The 24,733-nt window shown below is 33.6% G+C and overlaps 1 protein-coding gene across 11 annotated transcripts in view; it reads right to left on the bottom strand.

The window, feature by feature from the left end:
• sema6bb (sema domain, transmembrane domain (TM), and cytoplasmic domain, (semaphorin) 6Bb) overlaps positions 1–24,733 on the bottom strand; it is a 286,338-nt gene that overhangs the window by 169,685 nt on the left and 91,920 nt on the right. Inside the window, exon 2 of one of the 11 annotated variants that reach the window (XM_073910240.1) lies at positions 3,547–3,612. The exons of the other annotated variants lie outside the window; for them this stretch is intronic. The gene's annotated coding sequence lies outside the window, so the exon portion shown is untranslated. The remainder of the gene's footprint in view (positions 1–3,546; positions 3,613–24,733) is intronic. 11 annotated transcript variants of the gene reach the window in all.

Below are 24,733 nucleotides of genomic sequence, written 5' to 3' on the forward strand. Positions count from 1 at the left end.
TAAATATAAAAGGAAACTGTGATTTTTAAGCATACCTCAACATATCGCACTTCACTATATTAAGGTGCTTTTGTCAATCCCCTTCAAAAAAAACTGTTTTACTTTAGATTGTTGTTCAAAACGAAATTCAGCACCATTTTCTTCAAGTGCTTTTCTCACTTCAGTAGAAACATCATGCCCAGTTTTTATGACAAACTTTAATTTCAGGAAAAAATCTATTAATTTATTACTGAACATTTTCCTCAAAAATGTGTTAAAAAGGCTTTATGCGTCACGATCAACTGAACTGTAGGTAATTGGTACAATAGTGTTAGGTTTTTTCACCTACTTCTGTATGTGTAAATATTTGGGCTAAAAACCTCACATGGGATTTTACATGCCTACAAATATATGCCACACCCATGTTCTATACACACTTAAACCCATATCTAACGGCGATATTCTTGTCCACAAAACACTGATGTAAATTTTAAAGATGTGTAATTTACAGCGAAAATCTTTTTGTATTCATTTGAAAATACTTTTGTAAAATCTTAATTTGGAAACTATGTTTACACCACTAGATTAATTCTAGATTTGTATCAAGATCATGGACAACACTGTGCACGTTTTTGTTTGACAGTGTTTTTAGGTTAAGTCTCGTTTCTGATAGCTGTCAGCATTGTATTTACAGAAAAGATAAAAGAATAATTTCAATATTTTTGTGAAAAAGTTTCATCATGAAAATGTTTTTTTTTTTTTACACATGTATGAACGGAATGCTTTTTTTTAGAGTAACATGTTTCAAATTATTTACTTGCATTTTTGTTTTAGAATTAAACAGGTATAGCTCATGCGACCACGGCACAATCATGGTGTATTATTACATTTCTGAGGGTACACTCAGAACATCAAAGCTTTGTTTGAGGAATTTTGAAAAAATTGTTCACACCAAAACATAGAAAAGAACAGCTGTAAGATATGTCTGTTTCGAACAGTGAGCACACTTCAACATACGCTATACAAAACCTTTAATCAAGAACTAATCTTTTCAACATCTACCATAAAGTAAAAGAGCTGATAAAAGATGTTTTATCTTTACTACCAACTTCTAGAGTGAATGACCACAAAACATTTTTTTCCCCCAATTGAACGCAGCACAAATAAATGTGTTACATTTTTAATGTCTTACCACCTCTAACTAGTATTGTTTGTGATGCGAAAATCCATGTGTGGTTTTTTAAACTGCAAACAAATTTATGCTATGCCTTAGTAAAACATTTTCATTCTAAAATCTCCCATGTTATGTATAAAACCTACATATCTAACTAAAATATAGTCATGCCCAAAATCACTATGTAAATTAGAAAAATGTGCAATTTACTATGAAAAAAAAACCCAAAAAATATTTGTAATTATTTTACAATGTGCTGATTTGTAAATGATGTTTCCTTCTCCTAAGATACAATCTTGATATCCATCAAGATCATGGACAACATTGCACACATGTTTTTGTTGGGCGATATGTTTGTAGGTGAGGACAATGAAACGAAACACAACTAAATTCTAAATCCAACTAAATTTAGAATGTTTTCATTAGCGAAAAAACTTTTCAATGTGTAACTATTCTTTAGAGTAACATGTTTCAATAATTTACCTGCAGGGACTACATTTTGTTTTATACGTAAGCAACAGGTGTACACACGACTACGACTATAGTACGATGCTATGATACGATTATTGTGTTTCTAAGGGATCACTCAGAAAACAAAACATTTGTTTTAGGAATCCGGATATGTCAAACATGCATCTATCATGCTAAACAAGAAAGAAATACATAAATGTATGTGAATATTCACAGCACAAACTGATTATACTTTAAAATGTATTATAAAAAATCATTAACCAGCATATAATTTTTCAACATCTAGCACAAATTAAAAGAGCCGGGGATGACTCAACTACTTTTCTGCAAACATCTACACTGTAAGAAATGCAGGGTTCCACACAATTCATACATGTTGTCCCAACAAAAATTGATTAAGTTAACTTAACACTTTCAACAAAATTAATGCGCGTTGAACATAAAAAAAAATAAGGTTGTCCCAATGAAATCTCAAGAATTGTTTTTGAGTGTAGAGTGAAAGTCCAACAAACAGTTAACAGATTTTAGCATATAAAAGGGGTAGTGCTAAAAAAAAAAAAAAATGTTTATCTCTTACCATCTTGTTAGCAGTGTTAAAGCACACCATTACAATACAAGCAGATTCAACAACTATGATGTTAGAAGGGCTTGCAAAAGTGTGCACAAAACCGTGTGAAACTCAGGAGGCCGAATCTGAGATTCTAAAACAGGAAAAATAAAGAAATGTTTAGGATGCAAGTACAGGTCCTAAATGGTCTAGTGTTCGACTCCCGGTATGGGAAGCCCACCCCTTATTGCCCTCCTGAACAATAACTTGGTAGGACAAAACTATTAATCCTAAAAAAAAAAAATAAAAAAAAAACATTTTTCACCACTAGATTAGTTATCTGCATCAGAGAATAATTCACAGTTGTTATTGTTTGGCTTCATATGTTTTTAACAGTGTTGACATTGTCAACAAAACCATGTTAATACCAAAAGTGTACAATGAACACCTTTAAGAAATTCAACTTCAGACTTTTTTTTAAACAGGTATTTTTAAATCATTCAGCATCAGGTGTTTAACAAAATTTTCTTTCTTTTTTTTTCACCCTCAAATCCATATTCTCCATCTCAAATAAAGCAAAAGCTCTGGTGCACATAAGGTTCTACAACTCGTGTCAAAGTCTTTTTTACCACTGTCAGTCTGATTATGTTATACTACTGATGCAAACACGTTTGGAAAAACTACAATGGTCAATGCTTTTTTAAAGCAAAAATGTTAACAATTATGCATGAGTAAGTAGTAAAAAAAAAGTTATTTCACAAAGATGTATTTTTTAATAAAGGTGTGTGCTGTGTATTAGAAAAGAATATAATTAACATTAACAACTATTACACTTAAACCATATCTATATACTACACTTACAGCTACACATTTATGTCTTAGTCAAAAAATGTCATAGATTTATTTTTCTATAGTAAAAAAGCAGTCAACTAATTGAAAAAGTATATATTTTCATCCAGACCCAACACATTAAAACATAATAAAGACATCGTTCTGACCTACATGTCTGATCCAGGAAAAGGGTATAACCGCTCGCTGTAGTGCTTTTGTCTACTTGAATAAAATAAAAATCATGTAGTCGATCATTTTAAAGCATGTAGTTAACAGAACAATAACATGTTGTAACATATCTACATTGTTCTACATTTTATTTTGCATAAATATTGGTTTTACCAAGTTGTCATACAGCAATGTGCTTTAAAGAAGTGTGATTTAAAAAAAATATATATATTAATTTATTGTAATTTTTGTTTGCTTTTGATATAATTTAGGGCATATATATACATGATTTTTATTTTATTCAAGTAGACAAAAGTATATAGATATGGCTTAAGTGTAATAGTTTATGTTATGCATGAGAAACAGTGAGACTTACTTTTCATGTTGACTACTTTTCATCCTATGTCTTGTAACCATAGAGTAGACGGGCCAAAAAAATAAACTAAAAAGAAAAAAAGAAAAATGAGACTTTTAGTTTTAAAGAATCTTATCTAGGTGGGTTATAATTTGTAGAAATTTCTTTGAACACACACTTCTTGTTTGACTGCAATACCGTTCACCAAACATGGTGTTTTGAAATCCAACCTACCATTACAGTTCAGAAGAGTGGATTTTCAAAAAAGACATGTTAATTATATTCTTTTCTAATACACAGCACACACCTTTATTAAAAAATACATCTTTGTGAAATAACTTTTTTTTACTACTTACTCATGCATAATTGTTAACATTTTTGCTTTAAAAAAGCATTGACCATTGTAGTTTTTCCAAACGTGTTTGCATCAGTAGTATAACATAATCACACTGACAGTGGTAAAAAAGACTTTGACACGAGTTGTAGAACCTTATGTGCACCAGAGCTTTTGCTTTATTTGAGATGGAGAATATGGATTTGAGGGTGAAAAAAAAAGAAAGAAAATTTTGTTAAACACCTGATGCTGAATGATTTAAAAATACCTGTTTAAAAAAAAGTCTGAAGTTGAATTTCTTAAAGGTGTTCATTGTACACTTTTGGTATTAACATGGTTTTGTTGACAATGTCAACACTGTTAAAAACATATGAAGCCAAACAATAACAACTGTGAATTATTCTCTGATGCAGATAACTAATCTAGTGGTGAAAAATGTTTTTTTTTTATTTTTTTTTTTAGGATTAATAGTTTTGTCCTACCAAGTTATTGTTCAGGAGGGCAATAAGGGGTGGGCTTCCCATACCGGGAGTCGAACACTAGACCATTTAGGACCTGTACTTGCATCCTAAACATTTCTTTATTTTTCCTGTTTTAGAATCTCAGATTCGGCCTCCTGAGTTTCACACGGTTTTGTGCACACTTTTGCAAGCCCTTCTAACATCATAGTTGTTGAATCTGCTTGTATTGTAATGGTGTGCTTTAACACTGCTAACAAGATGGTAAGAGATAAACATTTTTTTTTTTTTTAGCACTACCCCTTTTATATGCTAAAATCTGTTAACTGTTTGTTGGACTTTCACTCTACACTCAAAAACAATTCTTGAGATTTCATTGGGACAACCTTATTTTTTTTTATGTTCAACGCGCATTAATTTTGTTGAAAGTGTTAAGTTAACTTAATCAATTTTTGTTGGGACAACATGTATGAATTGTGTGGAACCCTGCATTTCTTACAGTGTAGATGTTTGCAGAAAAGTAGTTGAGTCATCCCCGGCTCTTTTAATTTGTGCTAGATGTTGAAAAATTATATGCTGGTTAATGATTTTTTATAATACATTTTAAAGTATAATCAGTTTGTGCTGTGAATATTCACATACATTTATGTATTTCTTTCTTGTTTAGCATGATAGATGCATGTTTGACATATCCGGATTCCTAAAACAAATGTTTTGTTTTCTGAGTGATCCCTTAGAAACACAATAATCGTATCATAGCATCGTACTATAGTCGTAGTCGTGTGTACACCTGTTGCTTACGTATAAAACAAAATGTAGTCCCTGCAGGTAAATTATTGAAACATGTTACTCTAAAGAATAGTTACACATTGAAAAGTTTTTTCGCTAATGAAAACATTCTAAATTTAGTTGGATTTAGAATTTAGTTGTGTTTCGTTTCATTGTCCTCACCTACAAACATATCGCCCAACAAAAACATGTGTGCAATGTTGTCCATGATCTTGATGGATATCAAGATTGTATCTTAGGAGAAGGAAACATCATTTACAAATCAGCACATTGTAAAATAATTACAAATATTTTTTGGGTTTTTTTTTCATAGTAAATTGCACATTTTTCTAATTTACATAGTGATTTTGGGCATGACTATATTTTAGTTAGATATGTAGGTTTTATACATAACATGGGAGATTTTAGAATGAAAATGTTTTACTAAGGCATAGCATAAATTTGTTTGCAGTTTAAAAAACCACACATGGATTTTCGCATCACAAACAATACTAGTTAGAGGTGGTAAGACATTAAAAATGTAACACATTTATTTGTGCTGCGTTCAATTGGGGGAAAAAAATGTTTTGTGGTCATTCACTCTAGAAGTTGGTAGTAAAGATAAAACATCTTTTATCAGCTCTTTTACTTTATGGTAGATGTTGAAAAGATTAGTTCTTGATTAAAGGTTTTGTATAGCGTATGTTGAAGTGTGCTCACTGTTCGAAACAGACATATCTTACAGCTGTTCTTTTCTATGTTTTGGTGTGAACAATTTTTTCAAAATTCCTCAAACAAAGCTTTGATGTTCTGAGTGTACCCTCAGAAATGTAATAATACACCATGATTGTGCCGTGGTCGCATGAGCTATACCTGTTTAATTCTAAAACAAAAATGCAAGTAAATAATTTGAAACATGTTACTCTAAAAAAAAGCATTCCGTTCATACATGTGTAAAAAAAAAAAAACATTTTCATGATGAAACTTTTTCACAAAAATATTGAAATTATTCTTTTATCTTTTCTGTAAATACAATGCTGACAGCTATCAGAAACGAGACTTAACCTAAAAACACTGTCAAACAAAAACGTGCACAGTGTTGTCCATGATCTTGATACAAATCTAGAATTAATCTAGTGGTGTAAACATAGTTTCCAAATTAAGATTTTACAAAAGTATTTTCAAATGAATACAAAAAGATTTTCGCTGTAAATTACACATCTTTAAAATTTACATCAGTGTTTTGTGGACAAGAATATCGCCGTTAGATATGGGTTTAAGTGTGTATAGAACATGGGTGTGGCATATATTTGTAGGCATGTAAAATCCCATGTGAGGTTTTTAGCCCAAATATTTACACATACAGAAGTAGGTGAAAAAACCTAACACTATTGTACCAATTACCTACAGTTCAGTTGATCGTGACGCATAAAGCCTTTTTAACACATTTTTGAGGAAAATGTTCAGTAATAAATTAATAGATTTTTTCCTGAAATTAAAGTTTGTCATAAAAACTGGGCATGATGTTTCTACTGAAGTGAGAAAAGCACTTGAAGAAAATGGTGCTGAATTTCGTTTTGAACAACAATCTAAAGTAAAACAGTTTTTTTTGAAGGGGATTGACAAAAGCACCTTAATATAGTGAAGTGCGATATGTTGAGGTATGCTTAAAAATCACAGTTTCCTTTTATATTTATATTCTGACATAGCGAAATGTGGTTTATGTTTGTTCCTTTTATAATTTACATACTATCTGTGGGGCCAGATCAGAATGTATGCATTTGTTAAACAATAACACAAATGTACACACAACTTGTTTTTAGTATATCAGTTTGCTCAACGTTGTATGTTAACTCAAAGTATTGGTAATAAAGTGTTGATGCACATATACACAAAATTGCCATCGTAAAAATCATTAACACTACCACACTGCTAATTTCACATGATCCCCATGTAAACAGACAATATATGTAAGAGGGATATACTTGTTTGAATACTTTTAACTTTTTTGTTGTTGTTGTTGTTGTTGTTGTTGTTGTTTTCTTGTTTATACATAGCCTCTATTGTGTGTTGTACTGATAGTACAGGGATAAAAACTGCTGAAGTTTATGAGAAAAAACACACAAAACATGACACTTTTTCTTCTCCCCCACAGAATTTGGACTCATAGTCACCATCCAGGCACAGTAGGATGGCAGATAGGATAGATGAGGCCTGGGTAGCAGCGTTTAACCGTAAATGTTTTAAAATCAAACTATCTTTTTTTAAGAAAAAAATTAAGAATATCGCAGACACGCTGGATAGCCGGCTTTGCATGTGTATAGGCCTGTTTACAAAAAAAAAGAAAAGAAACAAAAAACTATTTACTGGCATTCTTTCATTACAAATTTGCTTACCCATTACACCCCCAACCAGAATCTCTACTGCTTACACTCACAGACTGGAAGAATCCAGATAGTCAGGAAAGGAGCACCGTCATAAAAAAAGGAATGAGATGCTACATCAAACCATACATTGACACAATTCTAACTAGAAGTTTATCTAACCCAAATCCAACTGAGACCCGGTTCAACTGTCAGTTTTGGAACAAGCATATTAAATCTGACTCCTAAAGCAGATACCCAAAACATTTGTTAAACAGCAAAAAATAAATAAAAATGTAAACACAACATACTTTCAGTACATTGACATGCTAAAATGTATATGTGAACTCAAAGAATTGGTTAAAAGGTCTTGATGTACATCTACAAAAATGTGGCTCAAACACACTGAGGTTGGACAAGGCAACAATGAAAATACTTGTTTGAATACTTTTTGTTTCTGCTTAATGTTTTAGTTTTTACATTAGCCTCTAGATCGTGTTGTACTGATAGTACTTAGATAAACACATGCTGATGTTCTGAGAAGGGCACACAAAACATGACACCTTTTCTTCTCCCCCACAGAAAAGGGCCACAGATAGGACAGAGGCTTGAGAATCATGGTTAAACAAAAAAAAAAAAAAAAAAGTCAAACGACTTTTTAGGAAAAGAAAAAAAATGTAAAAACATCGCAAACACACCAGATAGCCAGCTTTGCATGTGTATGGGCCAAATTACAAAAAAACTATTTACTACCATTCTTTCATTCAAAATGTGCTTACCCATTACACCCCCAACCTGAAACCCCACTGCTTACACTCACAGATTGGTAGGAGCTGGAATGCCAGAAGAGCGGCATAGGTTGTAAAAATGACAAACCATACACATTGCCACAAATCTAACTATACTGTAAATCTTTGCCAAAATCAGCCCGACACTTGGTTCAACTGTCAATTTGGGACAAACCGTCATAAATCCTACCACTAAGCAGGGACCCTAAGCCTGTGAACTGGGGAAAGCTGCCTGTCATTGGTCACCAGTCTTACATTCATGAAACACATTGGACAAACCATACCATAAATTATTACCATACACCGTCCAAAACATACTCATAAATTATTGACATAAGGCAATAAATCATCTTGACACTGTGTGTATTATAAGACTACTAGTCTGTCTCAGATTCAGATGTGATGCGTGGCAGTGTGAGTGATGGAGTCGTGCCGCGGCTGAGATGTGAATATGAGACGTGCGTGTGTGTAGGCAAATCAAGGAGTCAGAGAGAGTTCTTACACTACAACCGCACGAGAAGTTCAGCCAAAAATATGATCCTGTACAGTACATGCCTAGTGGTAAAGACAATAATCCAACTTCTAATCAAATAAATCAACTTTTAGCCAGAATAAAACCTTGTAAATTGAGTTTGACATCTGAGATTTTTATTTTATTGAATAAAATGTCTGTAAAAATACATATAAAATAACATAATATTATATATGTTCTTTAGTACTGGGTTGCACATGGAAGGGCATCTGCAGCGTAAAACATATGCTAGAATAGTTGTCGGTTCATTCCCCTGTGGCAACCTTTGATAAGTAAGGGACTAAGCTGAATATATATATATATATATATATATATATATATATATATATATATATATATATATATATATATATATATATATATATATATATATTAGGGATGTGCGGAGCAGCCGGTTTTTGTATTTGTATTTGTATTTGTTGAGGGGGGAAAAGTATTTGTATTTGTATTTGTATTTGTATTTGTATTCGAGTAAAATTCAAAATGGCGCAAAAATATATATTTTTTCTATTACACTTCTAATTTAAGTTATAGTGAAAGTATTGTTTAATTATACCCATTATATAAATTATAGATATGCAATATTGGCTGTTGTTTTTGAACATGTGATAAGAAATGTCATTGAAAAGAAAATGACATAGAAGCCATTATCTCATCCATGGTTAAACCAACAACTAATAAAATACCATTGTGAATATTATGAACCCCACCACCACCGTTCTTGTTGAAGGACACTGAATAGACAGAATAAAAACAAATAATACTTCAAAAAACTGTTCTTCTTCTGAAGGAACTTCTTTCCAATGGACAGAATTCCAAAAACTAATATTAACTAAATAAATCTAAATAAAACCCTGCCCGGGAGATCTGGCAGAACAAAAGTATTCTATATAATACTAAAAGATACAGCACTGCTATTATCATCTGCCAGCCACAAAAAAAGACACAAAGTTTGTTTGTTTGTTTTTTTTTATGTTTGAAACTGACTTGCTGGGGCAGAATGTGGCTGTGTTAATGCTTTTAGGATGCTTTTAGTGCATGTGATAATACATTACATAGAAGGTTGCGCGGTGCTCTGTTCAGTGAGAAGCACTCTCTATGGCAAGCCTTTTTAGCATTTAAATCTTTGTTCTGACTCCATAAATATATTAGAGATATCTCTAATTATATTTTGACTAGTCATAATTATAATTCCACTACTCAGAATGACAATTAGACATATCTGCAATTACAATTGTACTAGTACGAAATCAGATGAATTTTGACTAGTAACAATTGTAATTGATATCTCTGAGTTTTTACTAGTCATAATACATTTAGAGATATCTTTAATTCATCATATTTAGAGATATTTACAAATATATTTGAAGATATCTCTAATTAATTTACTAAAAGTCTAATTACAGTTGTAGATATCTTGAATTGGATTTTTGACTAGTCAAAATTCATTTGCAGATATCTCTAATTACAATTGTGACTAGTCAAAACTTATTTAGAGATATCTGCAAATATTTTTCAATGGAAGTCAATGGAGGAATATGACTAGTCTATCATAATATATTTGCAGATATTTCCAATCTGACTAGTCGAATTATAATTATGACAAGTCAAAATATAATTAGAGATATCTCTAAATATATTTATGGATAGTCTGAACAAGGTTTAAATGCTAAAACGGCTTGCCATACGCTCTCATCCAGTAGCACAGTGGAGAGTTCTCTAGTTATATCCTTTCAGTCGTTTGTTATGCAGTGACATGCACTCAAATATTTCGCCAAATAGTCCTTAGGGATGCGGTGACACGCAGTCAGATATTTTACCGGACAGATCCGCCACTTTTGGCGCGCATAAACAATCATAAAGCTCTCGTGCTGCAGGAATGAGGAGGTCTGCTGAAGGCGCGCAGCTGACGTGCAGTGAGGGGTTTGCGTCTTTAATAAACTACGGCAGTTTGCGATCACTGAACAGTAAGAATGATTAATAAATCCATATGAAACAACCCCTTAAAAGTCACGTCTCGCTTTCAGTTTCGGGCTTTGGCGCGTTTTGTTTCTCTTTCTCTCTCTCTCTCTCTCTCTCTCTCTCTCTCTCTCTCTCTCTCTCTCTCTCTCTCTCTCTCTCTCTCTCTCTCTCACTCACTCACGCGGGCATGCACTGTGGTCTCATGAGGAAACGCTGCTTTTTGATATAGTGTTTTTCTTGCTCCCGAATACAAATAATTTTTCAAGTATTTGTTCGAATCAAGTATTCGTAAAAACACGCTATTCGTGCCTTTCCGAATACCGTATTCGGGTTCGGCTCCACCCTTAATATATATATATATATATATATATATATATATATATATATATATATATATATATATATACATACATACAGTTAAATTCAGAATTATTAGCCCTCCTTTGAATTTATCTTTCTTTTTTAAATATTTCCCAAATGATGTTCAACAGAGCAAAGAAATTTTCACAGTATGTCTGATAATATTTTTTCTTCTGGAGAAAGTCCTATTTGTTTTATTTTGGCTAAAATAAAATCAGTTTTTAATTTTTAAAAACACATTTAAAGTGAAAATTATTAACCCCTTTAAGCTCTATTCTTATTAAAATTTTCAAGCAAAATAAAAGTATTTCTAAAAATACATGACAAAAACATTAAAAAATAGATTAAATATCTAATAAAAAAATTAAAATTTGAAACAAAAATATGAATAATTATTGAAACACAGATCCAATTGAAATTGATCAATTATAAAATCACAAACAACAAATATGTATTCAGAGAGTTCATGTGATGTCACATAGTGGTGCAGTCGCTATCTTTGTAACCGAACTGTACTATGATGACAATCTGCTGTGACGCTGAAATAGCTACATTATGTTATGTTGCTGCTTCAGTAGTGCCAATAAACTTAACTACTTTTCATTACATAAATGTGTTCTGATAACATGTAATTGATGACAACGAACCGTCACTCACCCATACTGTAGATCGTGTGGTGATCTGTCCTGAAATGCCCTGGGATCTGTTTTCTGCATTAGTTGATGTACTTTAAGGGTTTTGGGTACTTTTGGGTTGCTCTTTAAGAGCGCGCTACCTCGTCATGGGGGTTTGTGCATCAGAAACATGCTTGTGTCATGTGCGATCAGCTGTGCTTATGACACAAATAAATATTGTGGATGCCATGTGTTAATTCCTGAGATCTTCATCACTTTCTGTGATTAGTTCATCTTCAAATACATTTTGAATAATTAACACGTCTCAATATGTATTAGTGATAGTCGTCAATGTAAATGCCCTGAGAGCTTCGCTGCTGTTTGGAGTGCATTGTGAACAACTTAAATCTACATTTCACCAGTGTTGGAGGTTATTAGACTCTGTGGTTCAGCAGATCACCAGGATGTATTTTCTTTAAAAACTGTTTTCTTATTACTAGTATAAGCTGTATGTCCTGAAGTTTGCAGCCACGGCAAACAGTAAAGAATTTGTGAATAAATGTACAGAAAAAAAAGTTGTGACAGACCTGTCGCAGATTTGAAGAAACAAAACAGTTGGAGGTATCAACAGAAGCATTATAACCAGTATTTGTTTATTCTTAAGCAAATTAATAATTTCATTTAGTCTCATTTACATGCACTGTGAGTGTGAGTGTGACCATATCAGACACAAATATGGTGGCGAGCATAGCGGAAGTGACGTTTTTTGTCCCCATGAATACGATAAACACAGGCGCATTGGGAAAATGTTTCCAGGGATACATTTCCGAGAATGGGGAAATATATGTCTCAATAATGGCTGCATTTTGTGAGTAAATTGAATGTTATCGGTGGTACCACTGATCGCTTACCTCCAAATGGATGGCTTTCCAGGATAATTAGTTTGCTCGGTCGCTCACCACAAATGGCTACAGACTTAGGAGCTAGAGCAGAGCGTACTGTTCGAATTCGGCATAGGACGGTTCCAAAAAAAATCTCGCCAAAAAGTGCCTTTGTAGAAGAATGCAGCCGCAATGTCTTTTCTAGTTTGCTTTTGAAAACACTATCGGTTGGGTTTAGGAAAGGGGGTTGGTAGGTCAGTCAATATTAAGCTGATATAATATACACAAAGACAAGCTAACCGCACCAGATGGACGTTGAAACGGTTAGAAATATACCCAGTGGCCTATGGTGGATTAACAAGTCAAGTCAAGCTTTATTGTCATTCCGCTACATGTGTGGACATACAGAGGAATAAAATGTTGTGTCTCGCAGGACAACAATGCTACATAAATGAATCATAAATACAAACAAAACACTGGACATAAGAGCTTTTTACTATGCATAACTAACATATACAATAAAATGCTTAACTATACAATTAAGACAGACTAGAACTTTTACATGAGATGAATAATGTTGTGCAGGATATTGTGCAAGAGAGGTATTAAAGGGGAATATTGTGCAAAAGAGGCATTTATGCCTTAATATTGTGCAAGAGTTATTTAAGGTTGAAGCAAGCAAGTGCAACATTATTGTGGTACATTTATAGTAAACATCATTTTCATTATTAAGTAAGATGTAGCTTAAATAAAGTGTCAGGTGCATAAGAGGGAAGAGTGTTTCTACAGGTGGTTTGTCAAGCCCACTCACCTGTGAGAAGCACAATTTGAAATGCAACCCTGTCATTGAATTGCATGTATGAGAAAGCGTGGCCCGGTAACATATTTGATATTGTCAAAAATGTAAACAGGGGGCCTCTAATGGATGTGTGATAACAAACACTGCAAGAAAACTTAGTCCAGGTACATATTTCTCAGTTGTTAAACATGTATCCCTGGGCAAATATTTCCAATGAGCCTGGGTTGCATACAATATATATTAATCAATTTTATCAAACTAAATGGTAATATTATGAATAAAAATGGATTGCTAAATTATAGAACAAAACAAAGACACAAATATCTACACAAAAATCCAAGTAATATAATAAAAACTTGGTCAAATTGATTATGAAGCAATGAATTGAAATATCCAAGCTTCTGATAATCTCTGCTCCACTGTCAATCAACAATCCCTCACACAACTACTGGCCTCCTGAAGAGAATAAATTGAAAACGCCTGCTTCGCTTTGCTCCTTCTGCACCAGTGGACCTGTACGGTTACAGAAACAAGCAGACACACTGATTTCCATGTAAAAAAATGTAACAACGCATGAAAGGAAAACACAGAAGCTTCTTTGGTTCTCACCTTGCTCTAATACAAACACGCAGATTTGAAACTCTATTACCTCAGCGTATCTCTTTGTCAACACTCAAGGTAGTTTGTACACAGCGGGACACAAGTTTGCACCCATACTTGAGTGCACTTCAGATTTGCTTTCAGAACGTGAACGCTGGCGTCTCAGAGGGGAATTTAAGAGCTTTCATACCAATCACTTAAAAGTCTTGGAGTTTTAAACAAATCCCGAGTGATTTGTAATGCTTGACAGAGGTTTAGCCTGTAAAATAGGGCCCACTTATCATAATCATGCAGTGTGAAGTTAAAGGAATCAGCTGTGATTTCAATCCTCTGGCTGGGATCCTTTCTGTTCCTGAACGGTGCGACATTTTTCTCCTGCATCTCGCCGAGGAGGATCTATCGCAGATTAAATTGGCCTGTGCTTCAGTCTGACTGGCCTATGTGCCAAACGCTGACTTCTCCCATCTCTCATCACATCCTGAGATAATAACCCTTCCAGACTTTCCCTCTCTCCCAGGTGACCTCTTCTTTCTCTCTTTCAGCACAACTTCTGCAATATCTGCCATCAAATTTTTATTTAAATTAATATATACACAACCAGACCAAAGTTTAAGACAAACATATTCTGCCCTTTTGCATTCATTTGGTCCAAAAATGGATTGTGTGATCAGCAGTAAATTCCATCCGATTTTACTGTTGAGCCATATACTGTCTGTGTATATGTCTATGTGCAACAGATCACATTACTTTTTGTTTTTAATTATTACTTTTAAACCTGTTTTAACACATTTTAACATTTTTAACACTTTATGTTTATGTAAAGCACTTGGAATTACCCGTGTTTATGAAATGTGCTATATAAATAAACTTGCATTGCCTACTGTATATACTACTCCATCTGAAAGCAAAAGCTGGACATATAAAGTTGGCCTGAAATCAGAATGTACTCCCTTATTTTGAAATGTATACAGTAGAGCTTGTTGTTAACTACAGTATGTATCTGTGCAGTATGTATATAACAATTTGGACTCATAATCTTGAATTAAATACAATAAACTTTTCTCCATCCTCAAAAGGACTTTACTGGTCACATGAAATCAGTGGCCAGAAAATCAGTATGCATCTCATTTCTGCCCTAACCTTTGTTGGAGACAGTGGTTGAAATAAATATAATACGATTCTGTCTGTAAAATTAAGCTCTTCATTCTCGTCATCATCAGGCATCAGACAAATATTCTGGGCTCAACAGTGATTATAGTGGACAGTGTCCTCAACATACTGGCATTCAAATCTTCCTCCATTTTGTTAAGCTCATCTTAAAATCATCTAATCGGTTCCCAAAGGATGAAATCAAGCACTGCTCTACATTATTGTCAAATTTCAGAACCCGTTTCAATTAGAAATACATCATGATATGGAACAAAGAACAATCTTAACATCAGTTTCATGCTGACTTTACTACTGATAACAGAACTGCCTTCATGCACATTAAAATTGCCTTAATTGTGCAGCCTATAAGTATAAATTGTGAAATATTATCATTTATAATATAAATTTTCTTACTGAACATAGTTTAAAATGTAACTTATTCATAGGGCTGGGTGATTAATCAAAAAGTAATTGAAATTAACATACAGATCCTATAATCAATCTAATTTTTTCCAATTACTTTCCCTACCATTTGTGGAGTCACATGACCCTGCTCTGTTAAGGCTGCTTTATATTTATTTCATTATGATTTATACTCATTATATTATTCTGATTTTTTCAGGTCCAGCGTAGCTTTTGCATGCCCATGCACCCCTCAAAAAAATGTAACTCCATGTTACAATGACATGTAGCTTTGTGATTGGTCAGTTGGGTAGTGGTGACGAGGGTGGGTGGCGTGGAGAGCTGAGTTTTAGGCAAAGTTAGTTTTAACTTCAGTTGTTCAGCGTTGATGTTCAATAAATAATTATAGATAATAGATAGTGTGTGTTTACTTCAATTATCAATTATAGTCAAGTAATGCACACTACATTCAAAAATCTCTCACTTGTAATATGTGAGCATATTTACTGAACAAACCCTGTAAGTGACAGTGAAGACAAAAACATAAAATAAAAAAAACTAATAAACTTTCAGTAATTGTAATCGTGTTAAAATGTTCAATTAATCAAGATTTTGATTTTAGCTCTACTTATTCATATGATTAAAAGCTGAATTTTCAGCATCATCTCACATGATCCTTCAGAAATCACATTAATTTGATGATCTGCTGCTCAAGAAAGAATTATCACAATTATGAGTCATATTTTTAAGGAAACTCTGGCAATACCGTTCAAATATACTTACAAAAGAAACATTAAAAATGCATTTACTCATATTCATCAAGGACACATTAAACTAGAGTGAACATTTATAATGCTAAAAAATATTATTGCTGCTATTTTGAACTTCATTTTCATCATTTCTTCCCATCACGGTTTCCAAAAAAATATGCAGCAGGGGAAAATGTTTTCAACACTGATAATTATAAGAATCCTGTGGCTGGGATCCTTTCTATTCCTGAACGGTGCAACATTTTTCTCCTGCATCTCGCCGAGGAGGATCTATCGCAGATTAAATTGGCCTGTGCTTCAGTCTGACTAGCCTATGTGCCAAACGCTGACTTCTCCCATCTCTCATCACATCCTGAGATAATAACCCTTCCAAACTTTCCCAGTGACCTCTTCTTTCTCTCCTTCAGCCCGTGGTGTTCTCTCCAGCCACAGTATGCACAATCTCCGCCTTCAATCTCCTCATTTCTCCGCCTCAAGCTCTTTTTCACCCCTATCATATGCACACATAGGCCCCAATGGCCCCTTCCCATCATGCACCAGCACCCACCCCCCCCCCCCCCCCCTTTTCCCCTTCCCCTCGCTACGAATCTGACCTTGGCTCCATGGCTGAAATGGAGCCTCCGATAAAATCACTAAACCTCCGGTCCACCTCATAATCTCAAATTACACACTAATGCCTCATATGTTGGCTTCCCAGAGGGACCCGCTTGGGATGGATTGAATGAGAGTCCGTGTACATGACTGTTTGTGAGAAGGGGGAGGGGTTTTAAATATCAAGCGTCTTAATGACTGTATGCCTTTAGTATTTAGAAGATGTATGTCTATGGATGATTCATAAAAAGCTGAAAATTCTGTCATCCTTTTCTTTTTTTTCACACAAATGCTGAACCAGATCTGTGTGTTCCAGACTTCATTGCTTCTATGGAACTCTAGAGATGATGAAATTTGGCAGAATATTGAAAAGCAGCACAGTCAGTTGAGCTTCCTCAGGTTTAATGGCAAGCCAGATAGAGCCAGACTGTTGCTTTAAAAATGTGATGATGCAACTGAGTATAGTGTTCAGAATTTGTTCTGTGCATTTTATATAGGATTTTTTAAGTCCCAAGTCATGAAGCAAATGTATAAACATAGCAACTGTAGCTCTGGTAAATCACAAAAAAGGTCAAGAAAAATTTCACTAAAAAAATACAAGTTACTTCATTATCTAATATTCTAATGAATCTAATAAATATACTGGATCTTAGTTCAATGCTTGCAGATTATTACTGAAGTAGAAGTTTAAAAAGTGAAAATGTATAATAATTTACTCACACTTTATAATAAGGTTCTGTTAGTAATGTTAGTTCACATGAACGAATAATACTTGTACAGCATATACTTATATTAATTTACCATTTTCTAATGCATTACAGTGTTTTCTCTAGGATTTTTCCAGCAGTGGCGGCAGGTCTTTTACACAAATCTACCAACTACCTATGGCATTATTTCAATGACAAATGGAAAAATGTCATGAGCACAGCATTACAAGTCGAGATCGCATTTATGTAATACGAGTATGCGGATCTCTTTGCTTGTGCGCCGATTTTCTCTGCTCGTGCACAAAACTTCTTTCACGCCCCTTCAAATATACGCGCCTCTTGCACAGATCTTCTTGTGCGCTCTCAAATAAACATTGCTGAAGTGCAGTTTAGTGCTTTTATGTAACGAGTATTTCTCCAACATTTATTAGATTAGCTAGGAATATTTATGAATTTCTCCAATAGACACCTACAGAGTGGTATTAATGCATCCTGAAGTAAAGTGAATCGGCTTTAAACTCCAGCAAGATAAAGTCATTGTATGCAGAACCATAAACCTTCATCTGTCAATAAAGTATAATTATGGAAACTGTTAATCTTAACTGAAAGCTATGTCATGTTTGCTGGCCTCACGTATCATGCATTTAGCCAGTCAGCATGTCAACTTAAAGGGTTAAATCCAAATGAGCTGCTTCTCCCTCCTCACCATTCCCACGTGTGTCTGCTTCTCATGCGTCATATCAGATAAACGACCGTCAGTGATAGAGACAGACATGGATGAAGCTGAAATAAGGTCACTAGTAAAAAAAAAAAAGTTTATTTGATGTATTTGTGGTGCAGTCTATTCAAGCCTTTCTGAAATGATGAGTCTCACAAATCCCATTTGCAGTACACATACACAAACATATATATGCATGTTTACCATGGTGATTATAGAGGTTAAGAATTACATAGTGATTTTAGTCTCTTGATTACAAACATGCTCTGTTTTAAAAACATTTTGAACTTATCAAATTAATTATTAAAGTGCAGCTGATCACAGAGAGTTTCGTAACATAATCCCAGTTTCTTTGCAAATAAATGTTTTTGTGGGCATGTGCGTACATGTTATTACAGAGACATGGCACCTGTCAATCAATTCAGTGGGCAGGGAACATTGTGGAGGGCCTCAAAATCACTGGGATTTGGGTTGTATTTTAACATCAGTAAATTTTTAATAAAGGACTTGTGTTTATATCACACCAATATGACAGTGAACACACTATACCTACACAGTTCTGCCCAAATAGTTTCCAAAAGTTGATTTTCATTATAGGTGCCTATTAAAAAATGATGAATAAAGACTGTTGCACTCAAACATATTTACTAACTTAAATGATGAAATCTTGATGATAGTGTTACCAAGTTTAACTTTACTATTTTGAAAACTGCACAAAATGCCTATTTTTTTTTAAATCTGACATAATAAATATATTTTCCCAAGACATGTTTAACTTTAAAATGGTGAGGAAATCAAAGCCCTACATAATAGGTTTCATATTTAAGGCTGATTTCAGAAGAAAAAAAAAAGAGGAAAAACATTTTTTTAATCAGATTTTGAGTACAACACAAAACATTTGCTAGATAAAAATGAGTTGATTTTCAAATGAATCTCCATCACTGTAACGTCTAACTCTGAAAAACATGAGTGACTGTTGTTTTGTATTTGTACCAGGGCTGTACAATATATTGTTTTAGCATCAATATCACAATGTGCGCATCCACAATCGTCACATCGCTAAGATATGAAATGTTGAGTATGAATCATAGTTGACAAGAGACTACAGAATTGTATTTAATCACTGTATTTATACAGAATTTTTATGTTTTATGCAAATTAAAAAAAACTTAGAATTATTTAGAATTTTTGTATTGTTTCTGATTCAAATATCTACATATCAAAGCCAAAACAAGATTATTTCAGTTACCCCACATTGAAAAAATAATGTCAGCACAGTTGTTGCAAACAATTTATGTGTTGAATTTAAACAAATTAAATTTAGTAATGTTCAACTTAACTTGCTTAAATTCAGTCAAAATAAATTGTTTACAACCACTTAACTTTAAAAAAAATTGGTAAATCCAAGGAATCATCTTTGAATCATTTGGTTTTAGTGCAATGGCAAATGATTTAGCTTGTCTTAAGAGCAAACTCAATTTTTACTCATTTATTCTGACGGTGAACATTATTTTCACTTGCTCTAAGAATTTTTGGATGTTTGGACTGGAAAGGAGACAAAATAATGAAAGAAAAGCTTTTTTGCATAGTTGTTATTCAATTTCTGTACCTGAATACTGCTAGGCTCCCCAGAAAAAGCATCAAATGGTTAGTCAAACCATTGTGTGAAACTGTATTCATTTAACGCAGAAAAATAAAATATCGCAATAGCAGATTTTTCCAATATCATGCATCCCAAATTCATACATTTCCTAAAGTACAGTGTTAGGTTCACAAAGCAATGTGTTAGTAAAAAAAATCAATACAGCAAATTCATTTATATTAATATTATTTAAGTAACTTTTCAGTTTTCAGAAATAAGTTTTCAAAGTGTATGGTTAAATATTATAAAAATTATATTATCTATACAGTATTAATATTTAAAGGAAAATTTAGCAAAAATAAGAAGCAACAAATCAATATAACTTTTATAGAAAATCAAGTAGAAGAAATAAAGAGTCTGATGGCTTCAACAAAAAGATAAAACTCTATGAGCACACAGTGGGTCTTTTCTTAAATGGTTCATAAGTTAAAAATCAATTCTCATAAGGAGAGAAAGAACAGGCCTTTTACTTTGCAGAACCATACTGCTGAGCTCTATTAACAACATCAAATCTGTCTTTGATCACAATCTTTATCCTCAGCTTTCAAATTAATTCATATTCATGCATTCAAAAGTCAAGATAAAATGGCAAAGAGGCCCAAAAATATTGGTTTAAGCTCAAATGAATAGGACTTGACATATTCTTCACTTTCTCAGTATGGATGAAACGCTGCACAAACATTCTTTTGTAATCCACAGTAAAATAAAGAAAGAAAAAAATCATACAGGACTGGAACAACAAGAAGGTTATTAAATGGCCAACTTTTGATTTTTGCTTGAACTATCTTTTTAATTCCCCACCTACAGCCTTCACCCAGCAAAAACAAATGTTCCATCTCCACAAACCGTGATGAATATGCTTTCTAATAGAGTTGTGCAGGTTGTATTTTGACTGTGCCATTAGTCACCTGGTGATCTTCACCAGCACAGCAGGGATGCATGCAAGAATTATGACCCCAATGCTGCAAATGTAAAAAAAAAAAAAAAAAAAAAAAACAACTGGCCTTTTCTATCTGCAATCCAAACAGCATTTCCAAAAGCCTTTTAAAAGCTTATGAAAGCTGATTTTAGCTGTGTGCTTTTAATACAAGGCCAAACATGTTAGAGTAATCAAGACATACAGTGCCCTCCGTTAATATTGGAATCTTTTGTAAATATGAGCAAAGGAGGCCGTGAGACAAAAATGCCTTCATAGTTTAACCTTCTGATGTTTTGCTCAAAATATTAACCTTATTGCTGAAGATGCTCGAGCTTGGTTTTGGATGAGAGTAGAGGCATATTTATTTGCTTGAAAGCCTTTGAAATAATTTGTGTTGTTGTACTGTAGGTAGGCATGGGCATGGGTTTTTAAGGTTTATCGTGGTTTAAAAAATGTCAAGGGTTTAAAACCGCCAACATTTTCTGCTAAACCATTCCTAAAGTATGTGTAAGATTTTTTATTTACTTTTTTTTTTTTAGCTTTTTAGGACAACAGTATCTCTAGCAGAAAAGATTTAAATGTGCCTTTTAAATTTGTAAAGAAATCAGTGTTTTTGAGACAAATGAAGACAGCAGTATAAAAAATAAATTGTGTTCAAAGGGTAAAAATTTTATGTAAGCACAGTAATAATCACAATATCATGAAACCCTGATATTTTTATTCAAGGTTATCATATCATCAGAATCTTATATGGGCCCATGCCTAACTGTAGGTGATGTCAGATTGTAGATTTAAAGACCCTTCATAAAGTCTTAGACATATTCTGGCCACTTGAACCATCAAATGATTGACAAGCTGATTTATGACACAACTAGCTGACAGAAATTTCTTAATTAGCACCCTTATGGTTAGAACGGCACTGTTTAATGTTTTCTTGTAGTAATTTAAACTCAACCTTTTGCTGCAAATCACGCTATTTTTACAAAGCGTGATGAATGACCAGGTGAGTCTGATCTATTTTGTTACTTTGTGTGTACAGTCCTGTACAGGAGGTCATGATCAAGGTCAGACACAATCAGCTGAACTTTTTTGCTATTTCTGCACAAAAACGTTTTTTAAAAGTAATATAAAATATTAATCTACAGATCTATGCAAAATGATTTTGATAGAACAGGAGCTGAAAATTAAAGATTTATAAATACATACAGTTGAAGTCAGAATTATTAGCCCCCCTGAATTATGAGATCGCTTGTTTATTTTTTTTTTCCCAATTTCTGTTTAAAGGAGAGAAGATTTATTCAACACATTTCTAAACATAAAAGTTTTTATAACTAATTTCTAATAACTGATTTATTTTATCTTTGCCATCACGACTTTAAATTATATTTTACTAGATCTTTATCAAGACAGCTTAAAGTGACATTTAAAGGCTTAACTAGGTTAATTAGGTTAATTAGGCAGGTTAGGGTAATTAGGCAAGTTATTGTATAACAGTGATTTGTTCTGTAGATTATCGAGAAAAAATATAGCTTAAAGGGGCTAATAATTTTGTCCCTAAAATGGTGTTTAAAAAAATTAAAATCTGCTTTTATTCTAGCCGAAATAAAACAAATAAGACTTTCTCCAGAAGAAAAAATATTATCAGACATACTGTGATAATTTCCTTGCTCTGTTACACATCATTTGGGAAATATTTAAAAAAGAAGTAAAAAATTTGAAGGGGGGCTAATATATCTGACTTCAACTGTACATTCTATTTAATGTTTATAATGCAAGTCCAATTAGAACCAATTGATTAGTAAACAAAGCTACAGTGAGTCTCTCAAATAATACAGTATACACTATCTGACAAAAGTCTTGTCGTCGATCCCAGTCGTAAAAGCAACAAATAACTTGACTTCTGGTAGATCATTTGGAAAATGACAGATGATAGATGAATCATCTGTTGAACTTCATCCCAATCATCACAAATACTGCAGAACACCTATAGGAACCCACACAAATCAGTCAAGTTTGGTGAAGAAAAAATCATGGTTTGGGGTTACATTCAGTATGGGGGTATGCAAGAGATCTGCAGAGTAGACGACAACATTAACAGGCTGAGTTATCAAGACATTTGTGCTGCCCATTACATTACAAACCACAGGAGAGGGGCAAGTCTTTCAGCAGGATATCACTCTTCTCATACTTCAGCCTCCACATCACAGCTCAGGAGGAACAAAGAAGGTCAAGGTGCTCCAGGATTGGCCTGCCCAGTCACCGGATATGAACATTATTGAGCATGTCTGGGATAAGATAAAGGAGGAGGCATTAAAGATGAATCCAAAGAATCTTGATGAACTCTGGGAGTCCTGCAAGAACGCTTTCTTTGCCATTCCAGATTACTTTATTAATAAGTTATTTGAGTCACTGCAGAGATGTATAGATGCAGTCCTCCAAGCTCATCGGAGTCATACACGATATTAATTATTTTTCCACTGCACCATGACTTTATATTCTATACTGTACATTATTTCTGTTAAGTGACAAAATTTTTGATAGATGAATAGACTTTTGTCGGGTAATGTATCTACTAAATGAGAGAAAATATTACTTTGTATTGTAAAATATTACAAACTGTATTGTACAAGAATGTAAACATTTGGATATTATGACTGTAGTAAAAATAAAAAATAAGTGTATATAAAGTGTATAGGAACAAATATTTATCTAAACAAATTTTAGATAAGCAATTTGCACACATTTATACTGTGAATAAATGTAATATGGGTGTCAATAATTGTAGCACACATATACTTAAAAGATAACTTTTTTTAAATATTAAACTCAGCTGTGTTTGTTATTAATAGTCACATTTTTGTGGCTGATATTTTGAGCGAAAAAAAAAAAATCTAAGTTTGATAAGTAATTCAACAAGACACTTTCCAGCCAGCCTTCTTTGCTCATGTTAACTTAAGGTGCTAGAATTAGTGGAGGGCCTTGTATCTGCTTTCTCTGCACACTGGCAGTGAGGTGGAGAGTGGGCCTCTGGTCACTCACACACACATTGGCAAGAGGCCGGTTCATGGCGGTGAGGTCACTGTCACTATGACGACCTGGTGACAAGCTGTCTGTTCCACTCTTAAACAACCAGGCCCGCAGTGAAAGGCACAGCCTATAGTTAGTGTCACTCACAGCTTTCAAAAGCACAGGCCAGCTAATGTCCATAATGCTGAAAGCCTGAGTAAGTGTGTGTGTGTGTGTTTGTGTGTGTGTGCGTGTGTATGTGTGGATATAGGAAGGGCCCTGGAGAAGGACATGGAATTGTTTTGAGATTCTGGTAATTGAGGGACAGGTTCTTTATGTATAGCGCTCTCTCTCTCTCTCACGCTCCCGCTTTCGTTCTTTTTATTATCAACCCGTTTTCTGTAAGCACACTGTACAAGCAGGCCATAGCGGCCCCGGAGAATGCAAACAAATAGAAAAGGTTGTTTGATTTGACTGGCTACAAATTCGCACTATGAACAGCGAGACACATTTACATTCATATTAAATGAGGGAAAACAGAAAATAGTTTTCACAGTTGTGTAAGCAGATTTACTTTACATAACTGTTCTTTTTATTTTTTGATTTTTATTTAACACCATCTCTAAATTAGCAAATAATCGGTCATCCTTGGAACAAACTACTCCACCGCAAATTAGTAGTGATGACTTCATGAATTTTTTCAGTAATAAAATAGAAGGCTTTAGACAGAAAATAGGAGATGCCAAACTTTCTGCACCGGCTTATACTCCAAATCCTGTAAATATTTCATTTAATCATAATAATAACCTACACTGCTTCAAAATCATAGAACATGAAGGGTTAGT

Source organism: Danio rerio, chromosome 8 (assembly GCF_049306965.1).
Source record: "Danio rerio strain Tuebingen ecotype United States chromosome 8, GRCz12tu, whole genome shotgun sequence".
Taxonomy (NCBI): Eukaryota; Metazoa; Chordata; class Actinopteri; order Cypriniformes; family Danionidae; genus Danio; species Danio rerio.